At 46.1% G+C, this 12,670-nt stretch overlaps 1 protein-coding gene across 2 annotated transcripts in view; it reads right to left on the bottom strand.

Annotated features, from left to right (window-relative positions):
- LOC122543175 (phytanoyl-CoA hydroxylase-interacting protein-like) overlaps window positions 1–12,394 on the bottom strand; it is a 52,451-nt gene extending 40,057 nt beyond the window's left edge. The window contains exon 1 of one of the 2 annotated variants that reach the window (XM_043681597.1): window positions 12,049–12,394. The gene's annotated coding sequence lies outside the window, so the exon portion shown is untranslated. The remainder of the gene's footprint in view (window positions 1–12,048) is intronic. The other variant, XM_043681596.1, reaches the window with a different exon arrangement.
- Between the last annotated feature and the right edge of the window lie 276 nt (window positions 12,395–12,670).

Raw genomic sequence — 12,670 nt, 5'->3', positions numbered from 1 at the left:
CTCGGGTCCCAGTCTCTCCTAGCAATGGAAACATCTTCCCAATATCTTCTCTGTCTAGGCCATTCAGTATTCTGTATGCTTCAATTAGATCTCCCCTCATCCTTCTAAACTCCATCAAATATAAACCCAGAGTCCTCAAACGTTCCTTATATGTTCTGCTTTTCATTCCTGGGACCTCCTCTGAAACCACTCTCGGGCCAGTATGTCCTTCCTATAATATGGGGCCCAAAACTGTGCACAATTCTCCAAATGCAATCTGACCAGAGCCTTATAGAGCCTCAGGAGTACATCTCTGTTTTTATATTCAAGTCCTCTCAAAGTAAATGCCATCATTGCATTTGCCTCCCTAACTACTGATGCATCCTGCAAGTTTACCTGGAGAGAATCCTGGACTAGAACTCCCAAGTCTCTTTGCAGTTCAGACTTCTAAATTTTCTCCCCATTTAGAAAATAGTCCATGCCTCTCTTCTTCCTACCAAAGTGCATGACCTCACATTTTCCCAGGTTGTTCTCTCTGCTCATCTTCAAATAGTGTCATGGAATTTTCGAGTCATACGGCTATACAGAATGGAAACAGACCCTTTGATTCAACTCATCCATACCGACCAGATGTCCTAATCTTTGAAAATTCACCAGACGTGAGCAGATGGGACTTGTGTTTAATGTCTTCTCTGAAAGGTGATATTATTGAAATTGGCATTTTCTCAGTGCAACACTGAGGTGTCAGCCTTGATGGGGTGCAAGAGTGGGATTTGATCCTATGACTGATGGACAAGACAGGTGGGTAAACAGACCATGGTAAGGATTGTGACACTCCTGCTACCTCCTGTCCACATGAAATATTTAAGGATGACAATCATGTACTGTCCTCCTCTGCACAAATCTCAACTTCAGGGGGTCTCCTGCCTACACCAGTTCCATTTCCAGAGTTCTAGTTCTACCTGACACATTACAAAACTGTTGTCAAATTGCCAAATCATATACTTCTTCCTGCTCTCATTTTATATTGTGCACGGAGAGCTTTATCAACATAAAGTGCTGTTGTCCCCAAATCACTGCTGCCAAACACTAGTCCAGCATCATCTGGTAAGCAATGATAACCCATGCTTGTTTCTATAACTTGCATCCCTTGCTTTAAATCCCCCCCCGCTGCCTTTCCGTCCTGCTCCCTGACCCTCAACTCACCTACAACAACGAGAAATATACAGAGCTAGTTTTTTTCAGCGGCTTGCCTTCCCCCATTCCTCACCATGTCATTGTCTTCCCAGCTCCCCCTTGCCTTTGTTCTGAAGCTGCATAATTCCCTAGCTTCCCCACTGCCCCTCCTCCTTCCACCCCTGCCCTCACCTCTGTTGAGCCTATCTTCACTAAAACTGCTGATAATCCATATTGTCCTCCTGAAGTCCATGCATGCTGATATTGTAAATTGTTGCCCCCTTCATCACCTCCTCAACTACTGTCCCATGGTCTTTCAAATCTGCCATCAAGTGTCATACTGAAAAGAAGACGGTCCTCACCTGCTTCCCAGATGGCACCCTGTACCACAGTGACCATGGCACATTATCCTTCTTGGTACCATGCAGCTTATTCGAATTAATTCAAATCTGGAGTTCAAAGGTAGCTCATGATTGTCGTAAAAACCTATCTGGTTCATGAATGGCCTTGAAGGAAGAAAACCTATCGTCCTGAGTGAGTCTTGCCGACGTGAGCCTGAGGCAATGTGGTGGAGGCATTTAGGGATGAATAATAGATGTTGGCCCAAACAGTTCCAAGCAGAGATTGATTGGAGGGAAACTTGCAAGTGGCGGTGTCTCCATGTATCTGCTGCCCTTGTCCATCCAAGTGGCAGTGGTCGTGGACTTAGAAGATACTGTCTAAAGGGCCTTGACGAGTTGTTGTAGTGCGTCCTGTAGATGGGACACACTGCTGCTGCTGTGCCTCAATATGGAGGGAGTGAATGTTTAAAATGATAGCTGAACTCACCTGACAGTGCAGCACTTCACACTTCTCTGCATTGAACATTATGTGCCACCTGTTCGCTCACTCTAACAACTGTCAGTGACCTGGTAAAGGTTCTCAGTGCAGTCGAGGTCTTGCACAAACTTAAGGTTGGGGGTCCAGAGCGAATTTGGTTAAAGACCGGTTCTGTGATCACTGAAATGACCACTCCGGTATCGACCTGCATTAGAACTGGGGAGACCATTTACTCAGACAGTTTTTTCTATTGGTTCTGATTTGGATGTTACTAAGCAGTTTAACTGGGTCAAACCAGATGTAGGTGGACCATCCAGGGTGTGCATTTTCCTGGATACTGCTCTATGAGTTCTTTTCCACAATTTAGGTTTTGTGGCACTCTCTTGTTGTCTTGTGTCCGCAGCCAGCAGCAACTACAATGGCTTTCCGGCTGGGATCCTGAAGAAAAGTTTTAACTGTTTGGCCAAGACTTGGCTTTGTTTTGGGGTTTTGCTGTGGAGTGATCTAGAGTCCCTTTGTTCAGGGTATGTCTTGAGTGGGCCTCTGCAATTGCCTTTACTCAAGTGGCGTTCTCTAAGCTCGGTCAGAGTGGCAAGGGTGTCCACTTCCGTCTGAATACACTGCAACTCAAATGTTCCACTAGCCGCATTTTCCAATGATAAAGCCAGTTATTGTGCCTGTTCGGCTCCAGCTAGGAGATGCTTTTGCATGGTTACATCATTAATCCCACATACCAAATGGTCTCTCAGCATTTCATTAAGGGTTGCACCAAAGTTATGTGATCTGCCAGTTATCTTAACCGAGTCAAAAACCCCAGTACATTCCCCTGGTTCTCGAATTGCCGAAGAAAACCGATAGCGTCTCTTAATAGGGTTTGTAATATTCCTTAACTAAATCCGTTTCCTCTTGAAAGGTTTTAATGTCTCAGGCACAGGGAAAGTTTCGCTTCTCATAATCAAAAAGGCTGTGGGTCCACAAGCTGTAAGGAGAATTATTCATTGCTTTTCATCTACCCCGATGTCATTTACCTGGAAAAGTAATGCGTTGTTTCCACATACTGAGCTCAGAGTCGAGTGTGTGATACTGGAAAAGCGCAGCCAGTCAGGCAGCATCCGAGGAGCAAGAGAATCGATGTTTCAGGCATAAGCCCTTCATCAGGAATGAGCTCATTCCTGATGAAGTGCTTATGCCTGAAACGTCGATTCTCCTGCTTCTTGGATGCTGCCTGACCTCCAGTATCACACTCTTGACTCTGATGTCCAGCATCTGCAGTCCTCACTTTCTCCACATACTGAGCCCAGTCTTCAATGCAGGATTGAACAAGTCAAGCTTCCCAAATAAGGGCATGATACCAGAAATACTCATCCCGACTCAAAAGATGACCATTGTGAGCAGACCGAAATAACTCCACAGAGGTCAGTATCCCGTCACCCAGTCACTATTTCTTTACGTGTGGAGAGTCTTTGACACAGATTCAGCTCCCTGAGAGCCAACTCTCAGAGTTAACCGAACCTCTGACACTTCTGTTTACATCTGTCAGCCGGGGTCTCTGATTGGACCAGATTAACAGCCCCAGTCAGTAAACTCATATTCTATCAGGTCCACTTGGCTGAACTCAATTCAATCACTACAGTGAGGAGAATTCTTTTTTACTTAAAAGATGGTCGAGCTCTAGAATTCACTTCCCAATAAGGGATAAAGACAGATATGTCACCTCCTCATATTTGAAAGAAACACATTTGGGTATTCACTTGATATCACAGCTGAGAGGACCAAAAGCTGAAGAGTGGGAGTGGGCATGTTAGCTGTTCTTTTTATTGTTGGCATAGACATGATTGGTTAAATGACCTCTGTATTTTTCAATTATTCCATGATCTCCTCTTCTAATATAAATGACCTCACATGAAAACCTAGTTGGCCAAACTCCCTCGGACTGCTCACAGAATCCCTCTCACTTGTTACGCATTTTGTGCTTCTTCTAAATACTCTGTCTCTCTGTTCACTGTTCTATTAACCTTTAAATAATATCTTTACCTTTAAGAAGCTCTCAGAAACCATCCTAGAATGGAAACGATCTGACTTGCCACAAGTAAAACCCTTCGAGTCATAGAGTCCTACAGCACAGAGACAGGCCCTTTGGCCCAAACTGGTCCATCCCAACCAAAATGTCCATCCATGCTTCCTGAGATGAATTACACTGATTCCCTTTGAACTTATACATAAAGCAAAACTATCTGCCCAGAGGACCCATGATCAGGGCACCGATCTTGCCCCTGAGCACAAAGGAGCTCTGTCATTGCTGTTAGTAACCTGTACAAACATGGCATTGGAAAAAAGAACCTGGTCGAGATGTGGTGTAGCTTCAGACCAGTGCCGCACACCTCAAGATTTGACTGAGGCCCTGCCTGCCCTACTGGGGCATGTAAACCATCCCACAGCAATATTTTGAGGGAAGAGCAGGGGCACCCAAGGTCAATATTTACCGCTCAACCACCATCCCTGCAAGGTCACCTCCTCTCTATTGCTGTTTGTGAGTGTTTGCTGTGCACACTGTGATTCCAAATCTTCTCAATTCAGTGAGAACATGTAGTGGTGTGAGCAGGGTGAATGCAGGCCATAATAGTACAATTATCATGGTTTTTTTGATCTGGGAGAAGCGTAACCACCCTCAGTTCATTCAGGAATGGATACATTGCTTGCCCTAATGCTGGGCCACACAATGATGATTCATAGGGGCCTGCGCATTGGTAATGTTTCAGCCGAGTCATTTTCTGCAAAAGGTTAATTTGTAGACTGCCGATTAAGCAAGAAGGCTGAGGATAGTTAATACAGCAGCCGTGAATCAACGAGAAGGTGATTATGAAGTCAGAACTGATGCTATCACCACATGCCACACCACTCACTGTCAGCTTCACCAAATACAAACCACCAAGCACTCCACTAACTCAGGGATGCCCTCAGGGATGAATAAGCGACTAACCTCAGAGCATGTTACATTGTGAGAGTGCACAGCCAAGCAGCAGCCTGATGGTACCACACAAGCCTTGTTTCACGTTCAGTAGCTACACGATACTGGTGCATTTAAAGAAACTGGCAGTGCACAACATCAACATTTTACAGGGACATTGCCTGAGAGGAGTTGATAATCCTGTTGAAGTACACTGGGGAGGAAGGGGTGGGGAGTGTGCTTTCTTCCTGCTGAGCACATGTTTAGCTGTGCAAGGTTAAGAGAGGACTGGAGCATTGAGCTCAAGCATTATTGATGCCCCACAAGCAGTAAGTACTGTCTGACGTTTTAAAATGATGGCCTGGTATGCCTCTCAGCTCCAACATGCCTCCCCTACCCAGAGGTGTGAGGATGTGGCACAGATGCTATTTAAATGTGACCTGGTGCCCATAGCACCAAAAGGAGATACAGATAGTGCAGCTGAATGATTTAAATGTGATCTCAATTTTTTTTGCCACTGTGGTAAACTTAAAAGAATATTTTTTTAATTCTTTGGAAATAGACCATTCGACACAAGAGAGGCATTGGCCATTCGGCCCATCAAGTGGCACAGTGGAAAGTACTGCTGCCTCACAGTGCCAAGGTCCTGGGTTTGATTCGCTCAGGCAACTGTCTCTGTGGCGTTTGCACGTCCTCCTCGTGTCTGCGTGGGTTTCCTCCAAATGCTTCAGTTTCATCCCACAGTCCAAAGGGGTGCAGCTTAGGTGGATTGGCCAGGCTAATTTGCCTATAGTGTCCAGCAGTGTGCCGGCTAAGTGCATTATCCTATGGGAAATGCAGAGTTACAGGGATAGTGTGGGGGTTGGATCTGGGGGTGGTGCTCTTCAGATGGTCGGTGTGGACTCAGTGGGCCAAATGGCCTCTTCCCACACTGTAGGGATTCTCTAAGTGCCTTCTGCTATTTAATAAGAACATGGCTGTTCTGATAATCTTCAACTCCACTTTGCTGTCTTTTCCCCATATCCCATGATTTCCTTCCAAAAAGACCTTAATTCCCATTATATTGTGAATAGGCACAAAAAGGCTGTTGCTAAAGAGAAGGGTTTTTTTTGACCACTTTATTTTTTTTGCAAATTCTGATACTTGTTCATGGACAGGTTAATCGCAGATGGTGCAGCCAATTGTGTGGGGGATGTCGCTTGACTGGGTAAGTATTGTTCTTAATGCTGACTCATAATACTAAATGATGCAGCAACACCCTCGCAGGTTAGCTCACGCTGAACTCTTTTATTAAATCACTGCACTTAATTTGAGCAACAGCTGCATGTATTCGGCTATTGCTGAAAGGTGACTGGTCTCTCCCAGCCCATTCTGGAGAAATACTTTTCTGTTCCCTTTTCAAAATGGCCTTCAGAAGGTCACTCACACCAACATCCCACATGAGCACTGCACATGGTGGGAAAGTGTGCAGTTCACATGGTCCCTCTGATCCATCTGACACCCTTTTCCTTAGTTTGGTCCATTTAGGTGGCTCAGTGGTTAGCACTGCTGCCTCGCAGCACCTGGGACCCAGGTTCGATTCCAGCCTGTGTGTGTAGAGTTTGCACATTCTCCCCGTGTCTGCGTGGGTTTCCTCCAGGTGCTATGGTTTCCAAAGATGTGCAGGTCAGGTGAATTGGCCATGCTAAATTGCCCACAGTATTAGGTGCATCAGTCAGGGATAAATGGGTCTGGGTGAGTTACTCTTCACAGGGTCGGTGTGGACTTGTTGCGCCGAAGGGCCTGTTTCCACACTGTAGGGAATCTAATCTAATCTTAGCAGATCTGCACACTGATTGCCAAAGGCAGCATGAGGGAATCATTGTTTAAAGGGACTGGGCCCCAATTTGACTGGACTTGTGACTTTGAAGGTCTGCTTGGGCAAGGCACAGAGTGTTTTCGGAGGCTCAGTGGATTTGCCAGTGAGTGTTGCTGCAACCTTCCAGAGTGGGCAGAGTAATAGGGAACCTGTCCACACAAAGGTTGCAGTAGGATGGTGGGTTGAAGTCACAGGGAGATGAAGCAGAGATTATGGCGAGGAAAGGCTGATCCCTGTACACTTTGCCTGAATGTCTGAGCAGCTTTCCAATGCACCCAGTGTATCAGTGGAAGTGGCCATCAATGTTCTTTTGAACAAAAACAGAAGCTGCTGGAAAAGCTCAGCAAGTCTGGCAGCATCTGTAAAGAGTTAACGTTTTAGATCCAGACCTGCTGAGCTTTTCTAGCAACTTCTGTTTTTGTTTCTGATTTACAGCATCACCTGTTCTTTTGGTTTTTATTTAATATTTTCTTGGATGCTGCCACATCAAGGTCCTCATTTATGTCCCTCACAGCAGTCTGAGATTCTTGCCTCCGATAAGTGGCACAATGCTCCCTGGTATAGCGGCAGCCCACTTATAATTGTTGAGTCACTCTGTGCTCATCCCAACTCTCCCATAGCCTGTCAGAAATGGGCAGTGTCAGTACCTGAGCTGTGAATGTTGGATCAAACTCAGAGCCTCTTTATCAGTGCAGTGTATTTATAGTCAGCCTTAATTTTTCACCTCACAAATGTGTGTTTTAGTTGCCCTCTAACTGGGTGCATGGAAATCAAGCAAGTGATAGGGACTGTGTTGCAAAGATGCACCAGTGTTTCGGACTCATCCACACAGAGCAGACCCCACATGGCAAATGACAAGTTCGTAACCATCCAGACTGACAGATCACTTGCAGACTGTAAGCCAGTTCGTGGAAGGATTTTTCAAGGCTTCAGAGGTTGATTTCCACGGCAACATCTGCCGTACGGTTTCATTTTGAATTTGTGACTCTTGAAACGCAAATCAGATTGACTAAGAAGCAATTCCTTTTGCTCTGTCAGTGGAAACATCTTTACAGCAATAAATGGTGCCTCGTGCCTCACCAGTGAAAGTGATCACCAGAAAGATGTCAGCTGTTCCATTGCAGCTGCAGAGAGAAAATTAGAGGCTTTTCCTTTTTGTTTAAACTCAAACATCACTTGCGCAGGTCTCTGCTCTGCAGTGCTTAGATTGAGCTCTTTAAAAGGGTGTAAATGTCTCAAACATTGTTCCACGGTGTTAGTTGTGGTACAATGGTCAGCAGTCTTGCCTCTGAGCTCAAGCTCATGTCTCACTTTGATGAGTGATGCGTTTTTTTCATACTTTCATAGGATGTGGGCCTTTCTGTCAAGGCCAGCATTTGGTGCCCCTGAACTGAGTGGCAATTCAGACTCCTGCCCGTTGCTGTGGGTCTGGAATCACAGTTAGGCAAGAGTGAATTTGCTTCCCTGAATGGCACAAGTGAACCCAGATGGGATTTTACAACAATCATTGGTAGTTATTTTGGTCGATATTATTAAGACTAACCTTCAATTCTGGGTGCAAACTGAGTTTAAATTCCACGATCTGCCCTGGTGGGATTCACACCTGTGACTCCAAAGCATTAGAGAGGACACCTGGATTATTAATGCAGTGACATTATGACTACACCAATATCTTCCACCATCTCCAAGGCAAAAGTCAGGAGTATCTGGATGAATGCAGCTTCAACAACACTGAGGGAGCTTGACATCATCTATCCCATTGATTGATATCCCCATCCACTTAAAGATTCCACTAGAGATGCACAATGGCAGTAGTGTGTACCACCTCCAAGAAGCACCTCAGGAACTTGCAACGGTTCCCTTCAACAGTACTTTCTGAATGCATAACATTTAGCTATTCAAGAATAGCAGAAACATGGGAACACCAGCACCAGCAAGTTCCCTTCCAAACCACACACCATCCTGACTTGGAAATGTATCACTGTTTCTACAGTGTCGCTGAGTCAAAATCCTGGAACACCTCCCATTAAAAGCACTTTGTGTGTCCCTACACCACACAGACTGCTGTGGTTAAGTTCACCGCTGGGCAATTAGAGATGGGCATTAAACATTGGCATGCCAGTGACCCTATCTCCCATTAATAAAAAAAACTTATTTTCGCACTGAATCTAGGCTGCCGCCCCAGTGTAGTAGCGAGGGAGCTGTGCACTGTCAGAGATTCTGCCTTTCAGGTATAGTGTTAAATTTCAGATGCGGTCAGCCCTCGGATCCCACAGCAATATTAGAGGAGTTATTCCTGTTCTCTTGGACAATACTTATTCTTTGACCAGCGCCCGAAAGATTATCTGGCCACTGCAGTTAATGGGACCCTGCTGTGCCCTAAGTAATTGCTATATTACATTATTGACTCCACCTCCAAAGTACTTCATTGCCTTTGGGTCAGCCTGAGGATGTGATTGGTGTTATGTAAGTAATGGTGAAATATCTGCAGTGGCTTTTGGAATGTTCTTTCAGCATTATGCACTGACTGAAAATTTATATTGGGCACAACATGAGAACATATTCCATGGTAATTGTCGTGTGCGTTTAATGTTCTGAGGCTATAGAGACTGTAAGTGCAAGCATTTTTGATGCTGTTATGGCTTCACTACATTTCACAGTTTATGCCAGCGACCTTTTTTTCTAATTCATTCTGAGGGTGTGAGTATCGCTGGCTGAGCAGTATTTATTGCCCATCTCCAATTGTCCTTGAACTGGACGTCCTCCTTGGCCACTTCATGGGGCAGTTAAAAGTCGAGCATGTTTCTGTGAGTTCAGAGTCACGTACCCCCAGACCAGGTAAGGAGAGATTTCCTTCCCTGAAAGGGCATCAGTGAATCAGATGGGTTTTCATTAATGGACAACAGCAGCTACATCATCACTAACAAACTAATTAATTCTCCTCAGCACCTTCCAAACCCACATCCACTCCCATCAAGAAGGGCAAGGGCCAGGTTCTGAGAGCACCACCATCTGCAAGTTCCCCTCTGAGCCACTCACTGTCCTGACTTGGAAATATATCACAGTTCCTTCAGTGTCACTGGGTCAAAATCCTGCAACTCTCTCCCCAACAGCACTAAATTCTGCCTTCTGAACATGGACACTTCTGAAATGCAAATAGAGATGGACTATGAATGTTTATGTCTTCCAGTGTCGCAAAGCATTGAGGTAAAAATACTCACCTTCACCTACAATGGCCTCACTCCAGACAATCTCCACTCCATCCTTACATGCACCTTATCATCAGTAACCAATTGTCTCCTGCAGTATGTCCTCCTTTTAGTCTGTCATCTCTGCCTCTTTGACACTCTCTCTCCCTTTAAAATCCTGTGTACAAAAATGTGACCTTTTTGACCAGGTTGTTAGACACTACCCTACCTCAGGATAAACCTTGGGATATTATCTATGTTAATAGCAGCATATAATGGAATTTGTTGTTGTTCTGTCTTCAGACCAGTTCTCCCATGCCCAGCTAGAAAGCAATCCAGAGAAAAAAAACGTTTACTGTATTCTTTTCAGGATGAATGCTGGTAGTGACTTCCACATCCCACGCTGATGTTCCCATGGCAACAGAGAAACCGTGACAGCCAGAAAAGTATTCTGGCCAATTCCGATAATATTTGCCATGAGAATAGAACGTGGCTAGTATGAGGAAAGGCAGTGGTTCGTGAAAGAGGAGAGATGGACACAAATCTCCATTTCGACTGACAACTGTCTGATTCAACAGGGCCAGAGAGTGGCCCAGTGAGGTGAATTCCCCGTACAATGCTTCATTCAGCCATTTTATTCTCATGAACACAGATCTGGCTTTATCTGATTGTGGATAAACCTAAGCTCTGTTCGTCTGAGATGTGTCGCATCACACAATGCTGGTGCCACTAGTGTGTGCCTCGTGAAGGAAAAGAAGACGAAAACTTCACCCAAATCTGTTTGTTAAACCGTTCAACTGGTGGTGTTTGTGTTTGAAGCTTAGTGTATATATGTACCACAGTACACTTTGTATGTTGAAAGAGGGTGTGTCAGTGTGTGTGTGTGTGAATGCATAGCCATCAGAGTGATAGCTTGTTTCTGTCACAGTCTTCCTGTGAATTTTCAGCCAGTCAGCCCATGGGTGATTGTTCCACCTTGAGCAACATCACCGAGGGTCCATGATATGTCTGCTTTGCAGTGAGGCGAGATTGTCAGGTGTGGCTGACTCAGACCTCCTCACTCCCAACGGTCAGGTTACAAAGCTAACGGTGGTTCCGAGGCTTCTAGCCAAGCGGCATTCAGTTGAACTCTGAGACACGAGTAGGGGAACCATTGATGCCATGTTAGTGGTTCACAGTGCATGCCTGTATACTGGAAAATGAATGGCACAGAGCCTTCAGATGGTTAAAAAGTGAAGTAACTTAATAGGGACCTTCAAGGCAGTGACGATGGGTGAGATTCCTTACCCCATGGGATGGCTTAAATTTCTCAGCCTGATCGGTGAGTGATTGGCACTGCCAGGCTAGCCAAATGGATGATAAATTGGGCACTCTGGTGCAGAAGAGGACACCGTCCTTGGGTTTCAATATGTGATACTCCCCTCCTTGCTCTCTTTCTCTCACGCACGTACAAACACACATAAATACAGAAACTAATGGATCACTCACAAAACATAATGATACTCTCAATCAACAGAAGATGATAAGGACTCTTCCAATTTCCCAAGTGGGAGAAGAAGCCGCTGTTCCTCTCACGTCCCGTGGGGATATTTTTACTCCATCTCAGATCCCGTTGGAAGTCGAACCATTCCCGGAGTGGGTGTGCGCCCAGAACGTTTTGAAGCTTGGGGATCTGGCATGATTTCCACCCCCCCTCCCCGGGCCTCCCACCCCAAAACCGGCCAGCCGACCCCCAGCTCTCCGGCGCTGCTGCGCTGTCCATGGTACTGAACTGGTTAAGTCAGTACCAGGGAGCCGGACATCTTCCCGCGGGGACGCAGCAGCTGTCTGCCCTCTCCAGTGCTACATGTGTTTATCTCGCTGTCTCACTGCATTGACAGGAGTGTAGGGATTGAGGATTTTCCCTCCATTCAGACACGCTAGCTCCAGTTCCCCCAGCACAACACGGATGGAGATATTCTCCCGTGTGTCTGAGCTGGCGCTGAGCGCCTTCAGTTGCATAAACAGTCCTCGCCTTCGTTCCCTGGAAATGAAAACGTCTATTCAACCGCTTGTGAACGGAGATTCGGCTGTGCACCCACCTGAAACTGCGGCTTTTCCGTTCTTCAATGTCGCTTAACGTCAAGTTGCAAGCCTGCGGTTTGTAGTGAGGAGGGAGGGAGGTTTTCTTTGAAGGGGGGTGGGATGGGGGGAGAGGGAGGGAGCTAGCTTGCAGTGGCTGAGTTTATTCCAGCTGCATTTTTTTTTTGTTTAGACAAATTCTTCCCCTTCTTCTGCCTTCGCCTCAGACGCTGCTCTGTTCTCGGTGGAGCTGCCTCCCAGCAACAGCTGATCTTACGTCAAATCGCTGCATAATCCCCACATTCGTGCAGTCTCCAGAGAGTGTTGAACCCTCCAGAAACACACCCCTCTTTTTAAAGGGGACACTCCCCTCCAGCGCCTGCAGCTCGGTGCGCGCAGGCTGAGAGGGGTGTGGGGTTGGGGGAGATCGCGAGGGTTAGCAGCTCACCTGATTACACAATCGGACCGTTCGGCCCATCAAGCCCGTACTAGGTCTCTAGGCCCACTTCCCTTCTCCCCCTTCATCTCCTGTAGTCCTGCCAACCTCATAACTCCAGAAAATTGAAAGGCAATTCAGATCATTTCAGATCTGAACCGCTCGCTGTCTAAAAGACATCTTTCCTCATGAGGCTGTTCCGTCAA

This window comes from Chiloscyllium plagiosum, chromosome 42, assembly GCF_004010195.1.
Source record: "Chiloscyllium plagiosum isolate BGI_BamShark_2017 chromosome 42, ASM401019v2, whole genome shotgun sequence".
Taxonomy (NCBI): domain Eukaryota; kingdom Metazoa; phylum Chordata; class Chondrichthyes; order Orectolobiformes; family Hemiscylliidae; genus Chiloscyllium; species Chiloscyllium plagiosum.
This window is presented reverse-complemented; position numbering and strand designations above follow the sequence as displayed.